This window comes from Gymnodraco acuticeps, unplaced genomic scaffold (genome assembly GCF_902827175.1).
Source record: "Gymnodraco acuticeps unplaced genomic scaffold, fGymAcu1.1, whole genome shotgun sequence".
NCBI lineage: Eukaryota > Metazoa > Chordata > Actinopteri > Perciformes > Bathydraconidae > Gymnodraco > Gymnodraco acuticeps.
Window position 1 is genome coordinate 1,600,323 of NW_022990206.1, and position 25,209 is coordinate 1,625,531.

A 25,209-nucleotide genomic window follows, 5' to 3' on the forward strand; every position below is an offset into this window, starting at 1 on the left:
AACTATTCAAAGTCCCATCTAAGGGTGAGACCATAGGGGTGAGACTAAATCTAAATCTCTACACTGTTTAAACATCTGATAAGCATTCAAACTAATGGATCTGTTACTAGAAGTGGGAATTCCTGGATCGTATTTCATCTCTCACCCGGTAACTAAAGCAACGCCCCTTCTCCATCAAAGCAACCTACTTAAGGTTTGCGTTATGAATTTAGTTCTGATGGTTAATGTTACGGCCTAATGTCCTCACAAGTATAGCGGTACAGATGTGTGTGTGCGTACATGAAAAAGAAAGAGGAGAAAAAAGAAGTTGGAGCTCAAGCCTCTGTAATATGTAGCCCATGTGTGGCCCGTGTGTGTAGGAGGGGGTTGGTGATTCTATGAGGAGAACATCTGGATATGTTTTTCCTGGTGCGCTGTGGTTGCTGCCACTGCTTGCCTGAGAGTGTGTTTTAGAGTTTTACTAGTTCAGTGTGGCAGGTTTTTGTGCTCTCCTGCTCCTCTTGGCACTTTCTGTCCTCAACCATTGTGTCATATTCCAACTTTATGAGATTTATGAGCTTGAGAATGCTCTCACAACTGGATGCTGCTCTGCCCTGTTGCTGCAGGTGGAGGCTGCGCTGCCATACTGTCTCTATCACTGCAGGGTCAAACAAATCCCTAAACATCTATTGCCAGAGCTTGTTATTAGAACTTGTGTTATAATCAGATGTTGGTGTCTATCACTGAAATGGTCCATGTAACTGTATAGTGGTCAGCGCTCAATGAGCTCAGCGGGAACTGGACGTAGTTCTAGGAAATACATGAGAGGCGGTCTGCAGGGACACAGTTTTGAGGAACCACAGTAGAAAAACATAGAATAAGTCTGCGTTCTGCTTATGATGTACAAGAGTTTCCAGTGAGTCACAGTAAAAGCAGGTGCACTATACGTTTTTACAGGCCCAAAGAGATTCATAAATACAGACAGAGCCATATGCACAGAGTAGACACAATTATTAAAACATCCAAGAGCTACAAAAGTGACCTGCATTAGTCTGTAAAAAATAGAGCTTAAATGAAGCCACATGGGTCCAAACAGTAAATATATTATATGTTTGAAGCGTACTTTTGAACCAAAGAAAGTATTTTAGTCATTGTTCATTTGGATCCTAAGTAATCAGAGAATTAAGCTGAACCAATGTTAGCTTACAGCCAATTTGAATTTGAATGCGAAAAAGCTTTAATCAGTGTTTTTACGCATTTTTAATTACCGGGTCTGTTTGTTTTCGTGACTAGAAGACCTGTGAATAATTTGTCTCTCTGTGAAACCTTAGTCGCTTTCACACTGCGGTACTTTTCCCACAAAGGTTCATGTGAACTTAGTTCATGTGAACTCTTTTATCGCGTTCACACCAAAAAGAGCCGGTACTAAAATTAGTTCATGTGAACCTTTTTCCCCCCTCGAAAGTCCCTGCTAGAGAGCAGGGACTTTCGAGCGCCTCTTTTGTGAGAAAAGAGCTATATTTCTGATTGGCTGGAAGGATTGCAAACCACGCCCCGCAAAACTCCCAAAAAGTGTTGTGAAGCCGCCATTTTATTATCCTCGCATTAGCATTATTAGCATTAGCCCAGCGCAGAAACGCAGAGAGACTAACTTATGGCAACACAAAATAAAACATGGGAGCGGTGGAGATGAGGAGGTGTCGGCGTTCTGGCGATTTACTCGGAAGGCTTCAGTAAAAGCTGCTGGGAGTCCCAGCAGTTTCTACTGAAGCCAGTCCCTAACTCCGGGGACTCCGGGTGGCAGTATACACTGTGAAGTGGTTTGCGGCCTGCCAGTAAACCCAAAGCAGAAGAAGAACAAGTGACGTCAGCGGCTCATTTGCCTAATCCTCCCACAGGGACTTTTTCCAGTGTGAACGCGATCTGTACATGCGAACTAAAGAGTTCACATGAACTAAGTTCACATGAACCTTTGTGGGAAAAGTACCGCAGTGTGAAAGCGCCTCTTAATAATGGAGAACAATGGAGGAATCCTTACAAGATTGCTACTTTAAAAACCCACCAAACTCGGTCAATTGGTGTTGATCGAATTGTGAGACCCTTGGGGCAGGAATATAGTATATTGTGTGTTAGAGGAAATAAAGTGCAACAAATTAAAGTCGGATACAAGCGGCCGAGATGGGTTTTCTCCGCAGGGTGGCTGGTGTCTCCCTTAGGGATAAGGTGAGAAGTTCGGTCATCCGGGAGGGGACTCGGAGTTGAAACCGCTCCTCCTTCGCGTCGAAAGGAGCCAGTTGAGGTGGTTCGGGCACCTAGTTAGGATGCCACCTGGGCGCCTCCCTAGGGAGGTGTTCCAGGCACGTCCAGCTGGGAAGAGACCAAGGGGTAGACCTAGGACCAGGTGGAGGGATTATATCTCTTCGCTGGCCTGGGAGCGCCTTGGGATCCCCCAGTCAGAGCTGGTTGATGTCGCCAGGGAAAAGAAAGTTTGGGGCTCTCTGCTGGAACTGCTACCCCCGCGACCCGACCACGGATAAGCGGGAGAAGATGGAAGATGGATGGAAATTAAAGTCACAATAATGACACACTATACATCAAGGTGTGTAAAGGGTTATCTCAGAACTGATTAAATGAGGAGAAACTCCTTTGAGCTTCGAACTTAAAATATATTTTCTGAGCAAAACTGGATTTGGCTAAACTCCCCATTGCCTGATTTACTGCCTCACCCCTTTCTCTCCCACTCCTTCCCCCTCTGAGACTGAGCTGTGCTGGTCGGCCGCTGCTGAGGTTTGGCGCTGCGCTCCTTCAACCCACGCTTTAGCTTTTGCTCCAAAACCATCTTTTCCATTCGATTCCAATCGGACTGAATGGATGGAGTTAGTGGGTTTCTTGTAGGACGATGCAACAACAGAGAACAAGGTTTTAAGTCTTGTTGACACATTTTATGGCAATCTGAAAAAGGAGCTTTAGTTGTCATGCTGTCAAGTATTAACAGATGGATTAATTTTAGGAGAAATAACTTACTTCACATCTGCTGCTCTGCAAACAAATGTATTCTGTATACCCCTATATTTTAACTAAATGTATAATTGGTATAAAGTCCTTGCAGATGAATGTGTCTGTTACTTCAATGCTCCAATGTCAGTCTTAAAGGTCATCTATTATGCAAAATCCACTTTTTCATGTATTTTATACATAAACATGTGTCCCCTCTGTGTAAAGAGATTCGGGAAGTTTCAGGAAAAAAATATTCGCTCACTTTTTGTCCTGATCCATTTATATAAAAACCTGTCTGAAAATGAGCTGATCAGATTTTGGCCACTTTATGATGTCATAACGATGTTTTGGCTTGTGTAACCATTAGCCAATCACCAACTAAGGTAACCCCCCCCCCACCTTATCACCTGAATCTCCTCCTAGAGCACCATTAGCCGCTTTCACACCAGTCTATAGGCGCATTCACACCGCAGGACTTTCCCTGGTACTTTGGTTCTTTAGTTCCGTTAGTACCAATAATGTCGCGTTCACACCGCCGGGACTACTCAGTGCCGGGAACTCTTTTGGAACTCTTTTGGCCATTTTTAGTCCCTGCTAGAGAGGTGGTACTAACCTGGTGATAAAAGAGTGCCAATTTCTATTCTATTTCTATTGGCTGGGCGAATTGCAAACCACGCCCCGTTAGACTCTGAATTTGTTTTGTTAGGCAGCCATTTTTTTCCTCGCTACAAAACCACATCCAACTTGAGCGAATAGGTTGTTTGTACTTTAAAGCATGACTACACGTACAACACCGGAGCGGTGGAATAATGAGGAAGTGTCGGCGCTTCTGGCAATTTACTCCGAGGACGGGATGCAGCAGCTTCTACAGAAAGCAGTTCCCAACTCTAAATGTTTTGAGCGATGTTCGCAAAAGCTACTTGAGCTGGGAATCGTGCACAGTGCACACGGATGCCGGGTAAAAATAAAGAAACTCAGGCAGGACTATAAAAAAATTAAAGACCACAATAATAAGAGTGGTAACGATTTTCTATTGTTATTATATATATATATATATATATATATATATATATATATATATATATATATATATATATATTGCCACTGTTTTTTTAATACTGACACCTAACTTGCACTAAGGTGTGTCTGCTGCTATATATATTGCCACCGTTACATTGTTTTGAATTGTTACTTTATTTTACATTTCACACTTTTATTTAACTTCAATTTACATGCATACGACACACCTGGAACAGCGTGATGCCGTTATTGTTATGTCTTGACTGTGCAATAAAACAAACAAACTGGCGAAGCTTTATTTATTGTGTCCCACCCCAAATGTGCAGAATAGAAGAATGTGAGAGCAGACAGGTGTCGGTGGTTGAATTTATCTACAATGTTGCAACCTTGTGCAGCAATGGCAGGGGCAGAAACACAAGTCTTACACACATAAACACAAGTAATAATTATGTCATTTGTTTTAGATAAATAAGGGAAAAACACCAAACAATGGTTAATGTCCTTTTCCAAAATCAGCCTGAGGGGGTAATATATAATAAATACATAAAGATAAAGTCCATTGTTATAATGGGGTATTTTATTTGTAAATTACCCTTATTACCCTTATGAACTCCATCATGTCTGAGGTCGGAAATTAAATAAACGCCTCATACAGTGGGTGGGCTTTATACCCCCTCCCCCGTGTAGTTCTTCTTCTCTCGTTTTTTGTTGTACTCGCCGTGAAGTGGTTTTGCGGCCTGCCAGTAAACCCAGAGAAGAAGAAGACGAAGTGACGTCAGCGTAATCTTGCCTCAGGGAAAGTCCTGCGGTGTGAATGCGGCTATGGCACTAGCCCACTGGCGGATTCAGTGCCGTGGTACTTTAGTGCCGGCACTAAAGTACCGCAAGTCCTGCGGTGTGAAAGCGGCTAATGGTTCACACCAAGTACTCTGTCGTACTTAGTGCCGGCACTTAGACCCCGGCCACACGAGGACGAAAACGGCTAAACGCATAGGATTAACGCAAACGCAATCGCAAACAAGCTTCCGTCCACACGCAATAGTTATCCGGATAGTGTCTGCCCACACGAGACCGCTCCGTTTAGCTCCAACCGCTGGAGAAGCTGCAGTACATATGCCTGTACGTGGCGCTGTAACTTCCTCCACAAAAGCAGCGAAGAAGCATGGTTGTCATGGTTGCCCTTCTGTTTATTCTCCGCGGTGGGGGCCGAGGGAACCGGGCAGAGTTTTTCGCCAGTCAACGTGTATTAAAGTTTAAACCTTCCGACAAAATTATAAAAGTACCGGTCAAAGGTCTTCTTTGTTATTTATTGAGCTTTAAAACAAATGAATAACGACTCTATATAATATAATAATAAAAATACACGGAGCCTCTCTTTTTCCTCCCTCTCTTTGGACAGCGTCAGTGTCTGTCTCATGCAGCAGCTGATCCAGTAATGAGTGACCTGGCCGACAGTAAAAATAAACATATTTATAACTAGTTTAGGTAGTTTGAGAGGTGTCTCCGTCCTGTCAGATTAGACTTCACTCGCGTTTATGTCCATATCGAGAGAAAGATACATAATCTGAATTCAGTGTGCAGTTTACTTTGACGCGGGGGTGAGCAGCAGAGGTGGGGAGAGGCGGGGCTATTGCGCAATCATTATCAGAAAATGATCGCTGAAGCTGCAGTACATATCCACAAAAGCAGCGAGTAAGATCCCCCCCGGATGTGTAAGTCTGCTGTAGATGTTGCACAAAGAACTGTAGCATGGTCAGTAGCGTCCGGAGCACGATAGCAACTCTGCGATCCGCCATTGTTGTTGTTGTTGGTGGCGAAACACATCAGCAATGGCGCGGGGTACGCGGAGGTGAGCAGCAGAGGTGGGGAGAGGCGGGGCTATTGCGCAATCATTATCAGAAAATGATCGTATAGGGCGTACACACGGAGCCGTTGGACACCCCAGAGCGTTGCGTATGCCGTTCTATCCACCTTGGGACCCGTTATCGTTTCCTCAGTCGTTTAGTGCCGTATGCGGTCGTCCTCGTGTGGCCGAATGGTCTATATGACACTAAACAGTAACGCAAACGGCCGTTTTTGTCCTCGTGTGGCTGCAGCCTTAGTGCCCCGGCACTTAGTACAGATCGTGTTCACACCGGAATAAGTTCCCTGAGGGAAGATTACGCAAATGAGCCGCTGACGTCACTTTGTCTTCTTCTGCTTTGGGTTTACTGGTAGGCCGCAAACAACTTCACGGCGTATACTGCGACCCGAAGACCCCGGCCGGAAGTCCCCGGAGTTGGGGACTGGCTTCAGTAGAAGCTGCTGGGACTCCCAGCAGCTTCTACTGAAGCCTTCCGAGTAAATCGCCAGAACGCCGACACCTCCTCATTTCCACCGCTCCCATGTTTTCTTTTGTGTTGCCATAAGTTAGTCTTTCTGCGTTTGTGCGCTGGGCTAATGCTAATAATGCTAATGCGAGGATAATAAAATGGCGGCTCTACAAAACATTTCAGAGTTTTACGGGGCGTGGGTTGCAATCCGCCCAGCCAATCAGAACTGGGGCACTTTTTTTCCCCAGGAAAGTACCATCTCTCAGCAGGCACTAAAAATGGGGGTAAAAGTTCCCGGCACTCAGTACTCTTTTTGGTGTGAACGCGACATAAGGGGTATACTAACGGAACTAAACGCGAAAAGTACGGGGAAAAGTACTCCGGTGTGAACGCGGCTAATGTGTTCTTTTAACCAAATATCTCTGAGGGGCGTGGGGAGAGGCTCCTTATTTTCATCTAAAGTAACAGACAGAGAATCAGCACTCTTAAAACAGGGCTGAAACAGAGGGGATTATGGGATGCTACAATGCATGATCTGTTTGGTATTTCGAGCTAAACACTTCAGAGACATGTTTGTATATATATGAGACTTATAATATATTGATGAAAAGCAGTATAATAGGGGACCTTTAAATCACTTCTGACCCACGCTGGCTGCATATGTAACACAAATTCAACCAGTTCACACACGCTGTAAGGTGTGTAAATGTGTGCTGAGTGTTTAAAATTGATGACCTATTTTACAACGAACCAGCCCATAAAACAAACCTAGCGATAACTTTCAGAACACCCGTCCCTCCCCTCTCAGAGACTCACCTTTAAATCACCTGCCTCTCTGAAGCTCCACTGCTCTGACACAAACTCACTGAAAAAGATTATCTAAAAGCAACACACGGTGTCTCTTACAGCTCTGTTTCTTTAAATACTACCCGTTGAAGGATGTATGTCAGGATTACATTATCACATTATCATAGCCATTCAAGCTCTGCAATGAATGATTATTGTCATTGTCAAAGTTTTAGATTTTAATGTGTTTTAAACAGTTCCTCATATTTGATCAGACTTTTTTTTCTTGAACAATTAAAATAGTTGGCAATCTACAGCGAATATGTCTACAGGCCACTGCTATTAACTAACCATTTTAGCACAAAAAAAGGACATCAAATCTGACATTATATACGATTAAACCTTAATGAATGTTTTTTTTTATTAAGGGCACTTTCATACCTAACTCGTTAGTTCTGGACTTTCTGAAATCAAGTCACAACCACAGAAGTATTAAATACCTTAATTTTGATCATGCAGATCTTTAATTAATGTATCTAACACCACTAGTTATGAGGTTGCTTTAAAACAGCTGGGTGTTCTGTTCATGTGCTGGTCTGAAACCTGCTGAAACAGAGAGGAGGAGAGTAATATATGTCATGAGACAGAACATAATGTTAGTCATATCTGAGCACCTTTGACCATCTGTCTTTATGGCCCTGCCTCTCATCTGTCATAGTAATATGATGGGGGGGGGGTGTGTGTGTGTGTGTGTGTGTGTGTGTGTGTGTGTGTGTGTGTGTGTGTGTGTGTGTGTGTGTGTGTGTGTGTGTGTGTGTGTGTGTGGTGTGTGTGTGTGTGTGTGTGGTGTGTGTGTGTGTGTGTGTGTGTGTGTGTGTGTGTGTGTGTGTGTGTGTGTGTGTGTGTGTGTGTGTGTGTGTGTGTGTGTGTGTGTGTGTGTGTGTGTGTGTGTGTGTGTGTGTGTGTGTGGTGTGTGTGTGTGTGTGTGTGTGTGTGTGTGTGTGTGTGTGTGTGTGTGTGTGTGAGGGCTGAGTTAACGCACGATGACTCACCTCAGTGCTTTTACAATCTTGCCTACGTAGGTACAGTATGTTTGCTCTGCATGTTGATAAGATACAGTAGAGCAGGGTGAATATTACTCCTAGCTTAATGAATGTTGCTTTTGTCATGTTGGTTCAGTGTCTTATAAAATGCTCACTCAAACTGGAAACAAAACCAGTCAAATGTGTTTTTTTGGATTTGTTCCAGACTTTTTGGTTAAATAATAGAAATCAGGTCGCTGTTTAACACAAGATTAAAGAGGACCTATTATGCTCATTTTCGGCTTTCATATATGTATTTTGTGCTTCTACTGTGACAGGTTTACATGCTTTAATGTTGGAAAAGTGCTTTATATTTCTCATTCTGACTGTGTTGAAGCACTTTTTACCAAAAAGACCAGAGCCAAGTTTGCTTTGATTGGTGAGCTGGCCGGCTCTGTTGTAATTGGTCAACTGCTTTGAGATGTCCCGCCCCTTAGCCTATTGCATACAACGTGTTGGAGCGCTAGCCAATAGGAGCTTGAGTGTTACATAGTTATGTCAGTATGTAGCGGAAGTAAACAAAGGAGTCCAATTGAGGCCTTTGGGATTTTAGCTCTTGCAGAACACTTACAGGCAAACCAATATAACACACTACAGGAAAGGGGAAACCCAAAAAAGCATAATAGGACCTCTTTGAGAGATTTTGACGCTCTGTTCCTCAACCGTAATACGTCAGTGAACACCCCACTCTGTGTCTTAAAAACCGCAGTTGGTAACAACAAGTGGCTAAATCAGACTACTCAACGTCATCGCGTGGGAGGCGTGTAGCGCAGTGGATAGAGCCTTGGTGTTGGGATCAGGGGGTCACAGGTTGAAACCCCACTGCAGTCAGCATGTCGGTGTGTCCCTGGGCAAGACACTTCACCCCAAATTGCTCCTGTGGGGATTGCCCACAGTATTGAGTATGTAAGTCGCTTTGGATAAAAGCGTCTAACAAGTGACATGTAATGTAATGTAATCGCGCCAAACACAAGTATGCCTTTAGCTTAGTACTGCTGATGTTACTGTATTATGAAATAGCCAATTATGATTTATAAGTTGATTTACTTTTGGTACTTCAAGTATGTTTTCAGGCAAATATTTTAGCATGGGTGAAGGATTTTTACCTGTAGAGTATTATACACTGTTGTATCACTTTTAATCATTCCTTTAAAATATCTGAGTACTTCTTCTACCATTAATAGCAGTGTGTATGTGTGTGTTTTAAGGATAAAGGGTTGGTGATGAAAGATAGAATCAGAATGCAATAGACACTCAAAATCATTCATGTTTCATTCATTTGCTTTCTTGAATTAGACTGAGGAGATTTATTTCAGATGTACATTTGTTTAAACTGATTTCCTTTATTGTCACTCAGCCAGCTCCCTTTTACACCCTTCCTCCCTCTCTCCCTTTCTCTGTGTTATGTATGTCAGTCCCTCTCCATCTTTCCAGTTTTGTCTTCAATAATGAATTCAGCTGTGAGACTTCTCTGTCGCTCAAAGACTGCTCACAGCATCTGCAAATTATTACTGCTCTTCACATACACACTTCACATACAGAATACACACTTAAATGCAAACACAGCCACTAGGGGTGTAACGGTTCACAGAAATCACGGTTCGGTTACGGTTCGGTTCATACCTCGGTTTGGGGGTCACGGTTCGGTACGGGTTCGGTACAACAAGGAAATGCAAAATAAAGTCCCAAATGCATAATTTTTTTTGCTGTTATTTATTTTTAACAGTAGTGCAAGTTTTGGTATGAAAATAAGGAACTCTAACATTTGGAATCATTAACTGTATTACACAGTTAAAAACAAACCACAAACAGTAACACACACACACTCAGATGGCCATATTATTTATATTGGCTGATGTCAAACAAAAAGGTTAAATAATCTGTACAACTAAAAAGAATGTCTTGAAAATGTTAAAATAAATAATAAGAAAATAAAATCTGTACCTTTAGGAGCAATGTCTAACATGTGTAATTAACTTGTGAGTGTGTCAGGCCATTATGCCTAAATAAAGGTACTCAAGCTTTACTCTATTTTCAAGTTTTTCTTCAAAAAGATGAGTTTGTCTACATTGTCAGTAGTGAGGGCAGATCTGTTGGCGGTAACTATGTCACCTGCCGTCGAGAAAACCCTCTCGCTGGGGACTGAGACGGACTCGGATGTGATTGAGCATGTTTGACGTGTTACCACCTTATATATATATACAGTCTATGGTTACCACTAGCATACCGCACCGCTGTCGAACAACGCCGACACACCGTCCTAGTCCGATCCACAACTCGCACCCCATCATTGTTGTAGTCCACAGGCAGGGCCGCCTTAATGCACGGGCTGACCTGGGCTGAAGCCCAGGGGCCTACGGAGATTAAAAAAAAGAAAATAAAAAACATTTTTATTTCAAATGTTTAAAAAAAAAAATTAAATAAACAAAGTCTTGGCTTTCAGAATATGAAACTTTTATTTACAAAATCACACGATAAATAAATGTTTGAAGCTTGTAAAGGGAAGAAGACAGCTCTCCCTCGCCACTCTGCTGTTCTGCTGTTCCCCGCCCTCCGCTGAAATTATGAATGTAAGGCGTATAGTAATCATAGATAACACGGCAGGGTCCGTTACAGTTTGTTTTCATCTGGTTTCAAATAAACAAAGTCTTGGCTTTCAGAATATTAAACTTGTTTCGGCAAATTCAGATGATAAATACAACTTTGAAGCTTGTAACGGCATAATTACAAGCGGAGAACGGAGTAACTTGATGTCACAGCAGGCATAACAACAGTGTTTTCCCCGGGAAACAAACACAATACACACAAACGCAATACACACAAATGCAAAATTACACAAACACACACACGTATACACACACACACACTCGTGAGCTTCCCCCAGACCAGTAATCCAAACGAAAATATCTTCCCTCCATACTATTTTGATAATTTTCTCCGCTAATCAATCAGATCGATGGATTCCAGAGATTTTTCTCAAAAATGATGACTCCGAAACAGTCAGCACCACTTAATAGCCAATCAGAATGAGAATATGTTTCACATGTGACTTATTCAAATTGCGAGTGATTGAGTGACAGATGAAGGTTGTTTAGGAGAAAAAGTTTGAGAAGAAAAAGTTTGAGAGTGGCGCTCGGAAAAGGAAATTGTTGAGGGAAAAGTAGTTTCGAGACAAGCAGCTATTACAAAAAATGACGAAGCTTACAGGTTATTTTAAACCTGTAGGCCAGGATGAGGAGGAAGGACAGATGAGTTCTGTACCGAGCGGTAGCGGTGCCGGACGCGGGGCCTCGGAGCCAAGGCCGTCTGGTTCTGATAGCGATGGAGTAGCGGGAGAGGAAAAAACAGAACAGGAGGGATGTTGGAGGAGATGGAGAGGACGACGAGGACTTGCTACATGGAGGGGAGCCAACGGCAACCGGACAAATACATGAGGGAGGCCCGATACGTCACTCATCTGGAGGAGAGGACCAGGCGCGCGTAGAGCAGAGTGGAGAAGTGCGATCACAGAGCCTGCCGAAGCTATAAATGACTTTGATTTGTTGTTTAAATAGGGGGCCTACAAAACCTGCCCCAGGGCCTGATGGCAGGTTAAGGCGGGCTTGTCCACAGGGAACCCGAAATGTTCCCACACACCTGATTTAAGAGAAGCAGGTGGGTCTTCTAGCTCCTGTGTGTTGTGTGAACTTGCCATAGCTAGGCTACTAAATAATCTGCGGGTTGTGCCTCAGTTCAATGAACGAGATCCAGATACATTTTTCTCCTCCTTGTGGCTGAGAGCAGAGAGTGGTCAGATGCTAATAGCACCTTATTGCTGCAGTGTGTGTGCTAACAGGTAGGGCCCAGGAAGCTTATTCTGCTTTAACGGTGGCGGACAGCAAAGTGTATCTGATGGTTAAAACTGCTGTGTTGAAGGCTACAGGGGCGGTCGCAACTTCAGGGTCCATGATGAAGGGGGTATGTATGGTCCTGGGAGATGGGAGGAGAAAAATAGATCAACCTGGGGTAGACCTGAACGTATGATGCGAGGTCAGGCACAGGGTGATTCGGATATATGTCATTTCTGCAGGGGGAGAAGGCACTGGAAGGTTGACTGTCCCAAAGCTAAGGCTAGCAGGGGTAACCATGTAGGCCAGGTTAACTCTGCTGCTTGTGCGGTGTCTGTAAAACCTGTCCCTGTCGTCTCTCCCTGTCAGCAGGTTAATGAGCCATGCGGGTTGAAGGAACCGGATTTCTCTGCGTTTATGTAAAACGGATACGTGTCACTGGTGGGGGGTGACGTTAGGGTGCCGGTAAGAATTTTGAGGGACACGGCAGCATATGATTCCTACATTTTGAGCTCTGTGTTATCATTTTCACACAACTCTGGAACTGGGGATTTTGTCCTGATGCGAGGTATGGGGATGAATGTTGTGCCTGTTCCTCTGCATTTGGTTGTGCTTAACTCTGATTTGGTACAGGGGGAGGTCGTCATGGGGGTCCGTCCTGTACTGCAGACGAAGGAGTGGATATCATCCTGGGGAACGGCCTGGCTGGCAGCCGGGTGTGGGCTGATGGTCCTCCACCTCCGGTAGTGTCATCTTCACCCTCGGAGACTGGTTACCCCGATGAGATCGCTAGGTGTTTTCCTGATGTGTTTGTAGCTTGTGCGGTGATACGGGCTGGGAGCCATGTCCAAGAGGAATCTGAGGAGGATGCGATTGATGTAGATTTTGTGGTTGTTCCTGACTCATTGTTGTCTGTCTCCCGCAGTGAGTTGGGAGTAGAACAGAAGGCTGACGTCTCCCTCAGTCGGTTCTTTGAGGCGGTTCTCTCCACTGAGGATGGAAAGAGCGCCGCCGGTGGTTATCTGCTGCAGGGGGAGCTGCTGGTCAGGAAATGGTTACCACATGGGGAGGATTTCATCGGTGAGCCAGTGTTTCAGGTTGTGGTCCCGTTAAAATTTCGGGAGGAGGTCCTTAGGACCGCACATAATCAATCGGGACACCTGGGCGTCCGTAAAACCTATAACTACATCTTGCGGTATTTTTTTGGCCTCTGTTAAGGAAAGATGTGTCTCAGTATATTAAATCGTGTCACACATGCCAAATGACAGGTAAGCCAAATCAGAAAGTGAAATCCGCTCCATTGTCTCCCATCCCAGCAGTAATGCAGGCTTTTGAGTATTTGATTATTGATTGCGTTGGGCCTTTACCTTGTTCTAAAGCAGGTAGCAATTATTTGCTTACTGTGATGTGTCAAAGCACAAGGTATCCAGCTGCGTACCTGCTGCGTTCCATCACCACAAGGTCAGTTGTTAAAGCCCTGACATGGTTCATGTCAATCTTTGGAATCCCAAAAGTTATTCAGAGCGATCAGGGTTCTCATCACATCTTTTTGCGCAGGTGGTGAAGCAGTTGAAGGTCCAGCATAAGCAGTCTTCTGCATATCACCCACAGAGCCAAGGAGTGTTAGAGAGGTTCCATCAGACTCTGAAGTCTCTGTTACGGGGTTATTGTGTGGAGATGAATCAGGATTGGGAGGAAGGGCTACCCTGGCTTATGTTAGCGGCAAGAGAAGTTGTGCAGGAGAGTACAGGGTTTAGCCCTAATGAACTTGTTTTTGGCCACAGAGTGCGTGGGCCGCTTGCGCTGTTGAGCGATGCTGCCACGTCATCAGAAACCCTAGGAATCTTGTTGACTATGTAAACGGGCCGGGATCGGTTGTATTCAGCTGCGGAGATGGCCAGGGATAAGTTGTTGTCCGCCCAGGGAAAGATGAAGCGTCTGTATGACCGAAAAACCGAGCAGCGCTCGTTTAGTCCTGGTAATCAGGTCCTGGCTTTGTTGCCAATGGTTAATTCGCCGTTTCAGGCAAAGTTTTCTGACCCTTTCACAGTACTCGAGCAGGTATCTGACCAAAATGTACTCCTGTCCACGGCGAAGCGTAGAAAAGCCACTCAGCTCTGCCATGTAAACCTGCTGAAGTCGTACTATGGTGGTGAGGCTAGACCTCTCTCAGCGGCAGTGGGGAGTCAGGTCTTCGGAGGTGAAGATGATGGGGTTACAGCGCCTGATGAGAGCTTGTTGCGGGAAGATTGAAAAATACTGAAACTTTGCAGAATATGGAGTCACTGTTGGGTCATTTGTTGGCAGAAGAAAGGGTTGAGTTGACTGCTCTGATTCGTAGTAATCTGTGTCTATTCAGTGGTACACCTAGCCGAACACACATGTTAGCGCACGATATAGATGTGGAGGGTGCGCATCCCATTCGCCAGCGTTTCTATCGTGTGTCTGAGGTAAAATGCCAGGTAATGGACACGGAAATCAAGTACATGCTCGAAAATGGCATCGCCGAACCATCTTGTTCTAGCTGGGCATCACCATGTCTGCTTGTGGAGAAGTCTGATAAAATTCCTAGTTTGTTGCCCAAATCGTAGGTTAATGCGGTGGATGCTGTATCTACAGGCCTATTGCCTGGACATTCGCCACATTAAAGGTTCGGATAACGTGGTAGCCGATGCGTTGTCTAGATCTCCGAGCTTCTGAAATGCCTCTTCGGGAGCCGGAGCTGATGAGGTGGGAAGGAGGAAAGTCAGGAACTACAAAACGGTCTGTATGGATCCGTTCAGGGTTACAATGTTACTATTGTTAGGTAGTTTACGGTGTTCTTAGGAGAACTCCTTTCTTATGGGGGGGAGTGTGACGACCCCTCCACACCACGTGGGGTGCTGTTTCTGTGTGTGCTTTGTGGGTGTGCTTAGGTTCACAGGTTCAGGTGCTGATGAGCTACACCTGGAAAGGAAAGGATATAGGAGGAGCCCAGCCGGTTACGTGGAGCGGACTCCTCTGGGCACTCTCTCCGTGCCAGCCTCGGGGACCTGTGGCTGGTTCTGTCATTACATTGTTTATAAGAAAATAAACAATTGTTATTTTCTTACCCTTCGTCTCGCCTCCCTGCTTTTTTGTTGCAGCCCAGGAGCCGGGTTGTAACAATATATTGTGTTCGTTTTGTTGTGTTTTATTCTTGTTCTTCATTTGTTATTTACGGGCGGCTGGCTTTTAGGTGCAATACCGCCCCCTGGATTATATATAGTGTAATACTGCCCTGAGTGACAGACTTTTTTCCCGCTCGTAAAAAATAGGCGTATTCGCCGTGTGACTGCATGTGCTGAACCGTGACGTCCGAACCGTGACGGTACAGGACGAATACCGTTACACCCCTAACAGCCACACTTCTCTATCTATTGGATTCCTGAAGAATTCATAGCAGTGCTCAGATAATTCTACTGGAGGCATCAGCATTGGCCTCTGAGCGCTTAACAGTTCACCTGAAAATGCAGATGTTGGAGGCCATGTTTGAGAAAGTGAGGTGTAGCATCTTCAGGTGTGGCATCTTCATGTGCTTTGTTTAATGTACTCACACAAGCATCACCTGCGATAATACGCTTTATTTTGATCATCATGTTAATGGTGTTTTCCAGTCATGGTTCCTTCACTTTCGTAAGAGTTCAAATTATTTAATTTTTTTTTTTTTTTTATCAATATCCCATCTAGGATCATAAAACCATCAAAAATGTCCATCACAGGTACCCAAAGTATCCAACCTTTTTTCAATTATCCTCAGCTGAATGTCACACTTCCACTGAGTTCATTAGAGGGTGATTGAGATCTCCTGTTGGCTCCTGATTAATAATTGAGAGCGGCTTGATGCATTTCCCCTAACGACGCCCTTTCTGAAAGGCAGAAGAGTGGCGGGCGTTTGAGACTTCTTTGTGAATGAAGCAGATTTTGAGTTTTCTGAAACCGAGCTGTCTGTTACACATTACATTGTTATTCCTGTCCTTTGTTGCTAGTATGCTAGTAGTTGTCATTTTGTCATAAAAGGATCATGAGCACCTTGGAAAAGTGGAACTAAATCAGTGACTGTGTGTAAACATTTAGCAGCAATCACTAACTATAACAACCTCTGTACCTGCATGTGTTTGTGATAAAGGAACAGATAGATATCACAGCTGAAACTGAACAGAAACTAAGTGCGTTGATTCATTTTCCAGGCCTGTTTTTTATGTGTTGGCGACCTGCGTGTTTGGGGGCAAGGAAACAGCAGAGGAAATGCCAGCGTTAGCGTGGGAGAGGGGTGGCCACCTCACTCTATCACTGAGGTGAGTGGGTTTAAACCACAGTCTGGCCTCAGGCAAAAAGAGCTTCAAGCCAAGTTGGTATTTTCCTCGTTTTCATTAAGAAAAATTATAAAGGAAATGCAGCAAGTTTGTATAAATATGACAGACTGGACAAGAAAGAAAGGCAATATTATTTACTCATATATTTTATGAGAATTTCAGCTCAAGATGTTATCTTAATGTATAGTTCAGTCGTGTGAACAGAACATTTAAATATCTGCTGAAGCTTGTATTAAGAACATTTTAATCTATAAAAAAAAAAAATTCTGGAGTCGTTCCACTGACAATGAATGGAAGACTTGTTCATAATACTGGATACAACCCAGGGTGATTTTCCAGGGATATGGGGGGGATTTTCTGGTTCAGAAGGATCAGTTTAAATCTGTTCATGGGTAAGAATGCCCAGAGATCAGATTCATCACCCATTCAGTCTGAGTTGTACTATTTTTTAATCCTAGATCAGCATGAAGGTGAACTGGAATTTGAATTATGTGTGTCCTTTCTTTGAAAAGACATATCAACTATGATGAAGACACTGCAGCTTTTGAGTGTATTTGAATAGTCTTAGCTTTTTTCTTTAACCATCTAAAAAAACTTTTTCTTTCAGACCTGCATATCAATTTAGCTTCTCAGTAATTTTGGCCAGCCTACTTGTTGAAACATGGCGTACAAAAGTAAACCAGCTAGTCATAGTGACTATGTCCATTTCTTTTAAACAGTCTATGGAGCCATTCCCACTGGAGAATGTAGGCGGTACTAAATTATACATTTTTTTTTTTTGCTAATTGTTTATACCAAATAAGTATACCAGGTAAAACCAACATTAAAGGTGGGGTAGGTAATTTTGGAGAAACCAGCTCGAGTGCGCTAGAATTTGAAAATACACAACCGGAAAAAATCTGCCACTTCCTTACAGAGCCCCTCCTCCAACACACACATGACCAATGAGGGCATGTGAGACAGCGACCCTTTTAGCGGCTGGATTTCCAGTGAAAGAACCAAACACGAGAGGAGGTAGAGTTGCACACCACAGCCAGCCAGCCAGCCAGCCAGCCAGCCAGCCAGCCAGCCAGCCACCAGCCAGCCAGCCAGACGCCAGCCACCAGCCAGCCAGCCCAGCCAGCCAGCCAGCCAGCCCAGCCAGCAGCCAGCCAGCCAGCCACCAGCCAGCCAGCCAGCCAGCCAGCCATCCAGCCAGCATCCAGCCACCAGCCAGCCACCAGCCAGCCAGCCAGCCACCAGCCAGCCAGCCAGCCAGCCACCACCACCAGCCGGCCAGCCAGCCACCAGCCCAGCCAGCCAGCCAGCCTCAGCCAGCCACCAGCCAGCCAGCCAGCCGCCAACAACAGACAGACAGAAACAGACAGACAGACAGACAGACAGACAGACAGACAGACAGACAGACAGACAGGAGCTGTTCACCACTTTCCTCCGACTGAAGACTGGCTTTTTTTTTTATAGAGGATCTTATTGGGAGAAACCATTCACAGGTGAGCCATATAAATACACATGTCAGTCATAATTGTATAAAACGATAATCTATAATATTCTGTGCATGTATGATCAGTGGTTTGTAGCCAGCTGTTAATTTAACCCCAAAAACCCACAATTATAACTGACCATAATAGAAATACATTCCCAACTACAACAGAAACCCCTACGCCCATCCCGCCACTTGGTTCGTCCCGGAACCTTCTTTAGTCAGTGTTTGTTTCCCGAGGACCTTTTGGCCAAACACACTGGAGCGGACACAGGACGAAACAGCATGGGTAAGCGATGGACGTAACCTTTACACAGTGTTCACTTCTACAATGAATGCAACTTAATGTCATGACATATACACGCTAAAACAGGACATCTGCACACAATGATTAATCTCATCCGCTGTCAATCTTACACAATCATAAACACTCTCGGCGCTCTCGCTATAACTCCCCTCTCTTTTCAGGTGGAGCCGAGAACCGACCAGCATCTGCCAGACGACATTCCAAATAATACGGTTTAATCATTTAACAACTACTACATCAATAAATAGTATAGATTATATAAAAATGTGCAAATAGGCCATGTCAAACTGTACTGTGCAAATCATGCTAATAAAGTGCAAACTGTTCACTAAAGTGCTGAGTGACATTATTACTGTGCAAAAGGAAGTCGTTATATAAAGTGCAAACCCACATGTGCAATATTACAAAGCCCCCAAAGCAGTCAGTCCATAGTAACGAAGTTACCTTCGTTACATGTTATCCTCCCTCTCCCGAAGGAGAACAGTGTCTCATTCCTGCGACACTCTGGACAGAAAGTCCGCCACTATATTGGTCTTCCCTGACCTGTAGTGAACGGTGAAGTCATACGGCTGCAGTGCCAGGTACCATCCAGCGATGCGCATGTTTGCATCTCTCATGCGATGCAACCACTGTAGAGCTCTGTGATCTGTTTCCAAAACGAAGTGCCGCCCCAGCAGATAATATCTGAGGGAGTCAATGGCCCACTTCATTGCCAAACACTCCTTTTCAACCGTGGAGCATCTAGTCTCTCTATCCAGCAGCTTGCGACTCAGGAAAACAGGTCTCCAGTCTCCCTCCTCCTCCTGCAGCAGCACTGCCCCTAGGCCCACTCCAGAAGCGTCGGTTTGCAGGGTGAAGGGCTTGTCAAAGTCTGGAGTGTGAAGGACAGAGTTAGCGCAGACTGCATCTTTCAAGTCTCTGAAAGCTTTGTCACACTCATCTGTCCATTTCAGTTTGTTGGGAGCAGAGGCTTTGGTCAAGTCATTCAACACCACCGCCCTGTCTGCAAAATGAGGCACAAACTTACGGTACCAACCGACCAACCCCAGAAACCCTCTCATCTTCTTCTTGGTAGTGGGCACAGGGAACGACTGTATGGCCTCGACTTTCCCCAGCTGTGGCTTAATCTTCCCAAATCCGATGATGTAGCCCAGGTACTTCACTTCTCTTTGAGCGATAGCACACTTGTTTGGGTTGATTGTCAGACCAGCTGCTCTGATCCGCTGCAAGACTTGTTGTAGATGGAACCTGTGCTCATCCCAGGATTGGCTGAAAATAACCACATCATCCAAATATGCAGCAGAGAAGTCAGAGACATCCCTCAATACATGGTCCATCAGTCTTTGGAATGTTGCCGGCGCCCCTTGGAGACCAAATGGCATGACTCTGAACTGATACATACCAAAAGGCGTCCTAAGGGCTGTCAACTCCTTAGCTTCAGGTGCCAATGCTAACTGCCAGTAGCCTTTTCTTAGGTCCAACGTGGTGATGTACTGAGCTTTGCCAACCCTTTCCAACAGATCGTCAATTCGAGGCATTGGGTATGGATCGAAATTAGACACTGCATTCAGGTACCTGAAGTCAATGCAAAATCGAAGTGATCCATCTTTCTTTGGAACCAGTACAATTGGGCTGCACCACTCACTGCAGGAGACCTCGATTATCCCCAGTTCCAGCATCATCTTTATTTCCTTTTGTAGAACAGGAATTAGCCGTTCAGGAATCCTGTAGCTCTTCTGCCGAACTGGAGCATTTGCTGTTAGACGGATCCTGTGCTGGACCAGTGAGGTAAAACCTGGTGTCTCTTTAAAAAGATCCGGGTCAAGGAGTGGCTTTACTCCTTCCTGCTGGGTGGGAGATAGATGAGACAGGTCCAACGTCAAGGGCTCTGCTGTTGCAGTGGTGGCAGGAAAGAACTTCTCATTTGCTTCCTCATCCTGGACAGCACATACCAACAACTGGCACACAGGCTCTTGACGAACCTGGAACTCCTTGAGCAGATTGACATGGAAAGTCTGATATTTCTTTATTCTTTCTGGCATATATAGTTCATATGTGACCTTACCAACAACCCTGGTAATTTCATAAGGTCCATGCCATTTTGTCAGCAGCTTACTGTCACACGTTGGCAACAATCACAGTACCTTCTGTCCTGGATTGAAAACCCTCTCCCTGGCCTTCCGATCATACCAGGTTTTCTGTTGTTGCTGTGCCGACTTCATATTTTCATGTGCCAGTGCTGTCATCTCCTCAAGTCTCTTCCTCATTTTGATCACGTATGAGACAACATTCGCTCCTCCTGGCTGTGGAATCTCCCAGTGGTCTTTAAGAAGATCCAAGGGTCCTCTCACTTGATGGCCATACAAGAGCTCGAAAGGTGAAAAACCTGTCGACACTTGTGGAACTTCCCGATAGGCAAACAGGTACGGAAGCCATTGGTCCCAATCGGCCCCTGTATTGGAGACAAACTTGCGTAGCCTGCCTTTGAGAGTTGGATTGTAGCGCTCGATTAGCCCATCTGTCTGGGGGTGATGAGGGGTGGTCTTAATGCCCTTCACACCTAAGACTTGGTAAACCTGCTTCAAAAACTTGGACAAGAAATTTTTTCCACAGTCTGTAAGGATCTCTCTAGGTATGCCTACTCTGGAGAACAGATGAACAAGACAATTTGCTACCTGCTTGGCTTTGATGGACCTGAGAGGGAAGGCTTCTGGATAGCGGGTGGCATAGTCACATACAACAAGAATGTAACGGTGTCCTGAGGAGCTTTTCTCTAAAGGTCCTACTATGTCCATGGCTATCCTCTCAAAATGTGTCTATTATAGGCAACGGCTGAAGTTGTGCACAGGCTACTCCCTTTGATGAGGTAAGTTGACAGGTTTCACAAGACCTACAGAACTGAGAGACTTGCGTATACATCCCTGGCCAACCAAACCTCCTTCCAATCCTGTGCAAAGTCTTTTGGAAAGCCATATGACCTGCCCATGGAATTGAATGGCCTAACTCCATCACTCTGGTTCTGAATTGCTTTGGCAGAGCTAAAACCTCAGTATTTCCCTTGCGCTGATAGAGGATGCCCTGCTTAACTATGTAGGTGGCCTCGTCCAGATAGCTATGGTTATCTTGCTTAACCTCCACAACCTCTGTTACTTTCCCAAACCAATGCGTCAGTGTAGCATCCAGTTTCTGTACTGCCCCTATATCTGGGGGAAAGTCGAAGTCTAGCAGATCTGGTAATTCTGAAGGTTCTTGTGACCCTTTCTCCAGAGTACCTCTCAGTTTTTCCCTTCTTCTCTGCGCTCTAGTCTTGGGCGGTTTACCTGGACTTGTCTCCCAGTCCACCCCATAAAAAGGCATCTCAGCGAGTTTCTGCCCTCTAGTGGTAACATTACAAGGCTTGACTGGCTGTCGAACTGGTTTCACCTCACCTTGGCGAAGTGGCTCCCTGATCGTTGCCCCAAGGCTCTCAACCTCACATATTTCCCTGTCAGACTTGCAACCTGGCTTGTGCACTAGGTCATAAAGTGTAGGGAGATCATTACCAAGAATGACTGGGTGTAAGAGAATATTTTAATCTGATCTGTTTATAGAGTTTCCTATAGTTTCTTAGATTCTGTGATACTGCAAACATGTGTTTGACTTATCAGTCAAAGACTCCTCTGTAAGTTGAGGTCACAGGTCAAACGCTTCTCCTATATCCGTGGGGGAGGGTTGAGGCTTGTCTGCATCTCTTTGAGACAAGTAGACTATTGTCTCCCATCTGCTATTAATTAGGTAAACGCGGGCTTCTGTTAGCCCGCCTCTCCTCATGTTGATGCGTGTTTGGGGCTATTCTGGGGCAGAGATCATGATGGTGGAGCACGGGACAGTGTGAAACTAAGTGATCTCCCCGGCCGTATTAATGTACTGTGATCAATAAAACTCTCAGTACTTTGGCTAATGACGGTTCCAGACTCCTTCATTCTACCTCAGCATTGCAACAACAGAAGTTTATCTTCACACTGGGTATGGCAATGTTGGGGCTAATGCTACAGGCAACAGAAAGGTTTGGCCTGCTACAGTTAGATAGACCTCTGCTGTGGGGTAAACATGTTGATCACCATGAATGCAACTTATGGTTGAAGTATCCTGACTCCACTTTTCCCTAGGGACCAAACTGGACAAAACAACTGACTGAAAACATGCTGTATCCAGCAAAGCTTCTACCCGCTGCCCATTGATCAAGACTGGTACTTTCCTGCCTTTTCCACCTAGTCTCTCGACCCTGTCTGACCTAGGAACTGCACACAGGAGAGATGGCTTGGTGTGGGCTAAAACTGGGCAATATGGCTTGGTGTGACCTAGAGCATTGCAATGATAGCACCCAATTTCTTTTTTTTCGGCCTTTGAGCTTGGTTTGGGCCTTGGTTGTTCTCCCAACTGCAGGTGGCATCCCGGCTCTCTTTCCTGGCTGATGTGAAAACCTCTGCCAGGCGTGCTGCCTCCGCTGCTGTCTTGGGGTCATGCTCTCTTATCCAGATTTCTAGCTCAGGCTGGAGCATCCTCAGGAACTGCTCCAGGATAATGGTCTCCGTTATTTCTTCCACCGTCGATTTTTCTGGCTTTACCCATTTGACGAAGAGATCCTTCAGACGAACATACAGCTCTTGTGGAGTCTCGCCAGACTCGATCTTCAGGGACCGGAATCGTCTTCTGTAAGTATCCGGTGTGATTTCAAACTTTGACAAAATTGCTGCTTTAACTTTTCCATAATTGTCAGAGTCTTTCATGTCCATCATCACATAGGCACTACGAGCTTTACCGGTGAGCAAGGGAACAAGGCGCACCGCCCATCCGTCTCTTGGCCAGCGGCAGACATATGCTATTCTCTCAAAAGTTGTCAGGAACTGTTCAATGTCATCCTCTGGCGATAACGGCAGCAATTTGGGTTCCCTATGGGCCAATGGTTCCCTCTGTTGTTGGAGACTGTGTCTCCTCTGGTTGAACATCTCATCGTCACCACCAGCAGGACCCTCATAATCCCTGTCCTGATACTCACTTCTTCCGTGAAACTGGCTGTTGTCCTGAGTATCATCTTCTTGTCTCCGTTCTTGTGCTATCCTGGATACTTGCTGCTGTATCTCAGTACACTGCTGCTGCATGCTTCTCCAACGGCACTCCTGAATTGATGACGCCTTCTCTGCTTGTTCATCTTTAGCTGCTTGAACACGAACTAGCGTCGTCACCAATTCTGCTAGCTCCTCCAGCTTCCCCTCAGTTTTGGACTCCGCTGTGCTGCCTGGCTCAACTGACGAGGCGGCTCTCCCCTCTTGGTCCTCCTTATCATCTTTTTTTCCACCTCTCGGCATCCTTTCACTGTAGTGTGGGGCCCAGCTTCTGACACCATTTGTGAGATAGCGACCCTTTTAGCGGCTGGATTTCCAGTGAAAGAACCAAACACGAGAGGAGGTAGAGTTGCACACCATAGTGTCTTTATTTCACAACCACCATAAAGAACAGCCAGCCAGCTGTTCACCACTTTCCTCCGACTGAAGACTGGCTCTTTTATAGAGGATCTTATTGGGAGAAACCATTCACAGGTGAGCCATTATAAATACACATGTCATCATAATTGGTATAACGATAATCTATAATATTCTGTGCATGTATGATCAGTGGTTTGTAGCCAGCTGTTAATTTAACCCCAAAACCCACATTATAACTGACCATAATAGAAATACATTCCCAACTACAACAGAAACCCCTACGCCCATCCCGCCACTTGGTTCGTCCCGGAACCTTCTTTAGTCAGTGTTTGTTTTCCCCCGAGGACCTTTTGGCCAAACACACTGGAGCGGACACAGGACGAAATAGCATGGGTAAGCGATGGACGTAACCTTTACACAGTGTTCACTTCTACAATGAATGCAACTTAATGTCATGACATATACACGCTAAAACAGGACATCTGCACACAATGATTAATCTCATCCGCTGTCAATCTTACACAATCATAAACACTCTCGGCGCTCTCGCTATAACTCCCCTCTCTTTTCAGGTGGAGCCGAGAACCGACCAGCATCTGCCAGACGACATTCCAAATAATACGGTTTAATCATTTAACAACTACTACATCAATAAATAGTATATATTATATAAAAATGTGCAAATAGGCCATGTCAAACTGTACTGTGTAAATCATGCTAATAAAGTGCAAACTGTTCACTAAAGTGCTGAGTGACATTATTACTGTGCAAAAGGAAGTCGTTATATACAGGGCCGTATCCAGGATTTCCTAAATACCGAGGTCCAAACATGCTAGGGGGGTTCGGGGGGATACCCGATTATAGATTTTGGGGATTTTCATTATCTAGTTAGGTGCTTTTTAAGTCCTGTGGGGGTCACACATTGGATAATATATTGATTTCAAACTATTTCAGTGGGCTGACAATGTCAGCATCAATTATTTTTGAAAGTGTAATACATAAGGATCAGTTGAATGTTCTATTAATGATCTGGAAGCAGAAGAGGCTAAAATGATCACAAAACATGGTCAACATTCATTTTCCATGTCTCTCTCCTTTCCATAACCTGCAGCCTCTCTTCCATCTCCTTGAGTCTCTCTGTCTTCTTCCTGTTCATTACTCTCTCTGTCCTCCACTCTTTCTCTTTGTTCAATCTCTCCCTCGTTGTTCACTTGTCGCTCCAGCCAGTGAATTAAAAGCAATTCAGACATTTAGTTCATTTCACTTGTTTGTTTGCACTTTTAGTTTTATTTAAATCTGTTTTGTTTGATTCTCAAAAGAGAACAAAGATGTCAGCAAATTGTGTTTTATACAATTGTATGTTATTATGACATCATAACTGCAATAGATATATGTTGTTTTACAATTATGCCTATTGTAAATGAAGACTATTGTTATAGATAGAAAGATGGATGGATGGGGTTATTAAGCCTACATTCTTTTGTGTGACTGTACCTGCAGTTCCTCCCTGACTTCCATCTCTTTCTCTCCCTCTCTCTCTGCCTGTCCTGTCTCTCTCTCTCTCTCTCTCTCTCTCTCTCTCTCTCATCTCCTGCTCCTCTCTCTCTCTCTCCTCTCTCT

The 25,209-nt window shown here is 44.8% G+C and overlaps 2 long non-coding RNA genes across 2 annotated transcripts; both read left to right on the plus strand.

The window, feature by feature from the left end:
• The first annotated feature begins 18,069 nt into the window (after positions 1-18,069).
• LOC117547496 lies at positions 18,070-18,457 on the plus strand. Its single transcript, XR_004569199.1, has 2 exons — positions 18,070-18,106; positions 18,286-18,457. It is a non-coding gene; the product is annotated as an uncharacterized LOC117547496 (long non-coding RNA).
• A 5,167-nt stretch (positions 18,458-23,624) lies between these two features.
• Positions 23,625-24,333, plus strand: LOC117547492. The gene is made up of 2 exons (XR_004569198.1): positions 23,625-23,982; positions 24,162-24,333. It is a non-coding gene; the product is annotated as an uncharacterized LOC117547492 (long non-coding RNA).
• Positions 24,334-25,209: the final 876 nt, after the last annotated feature.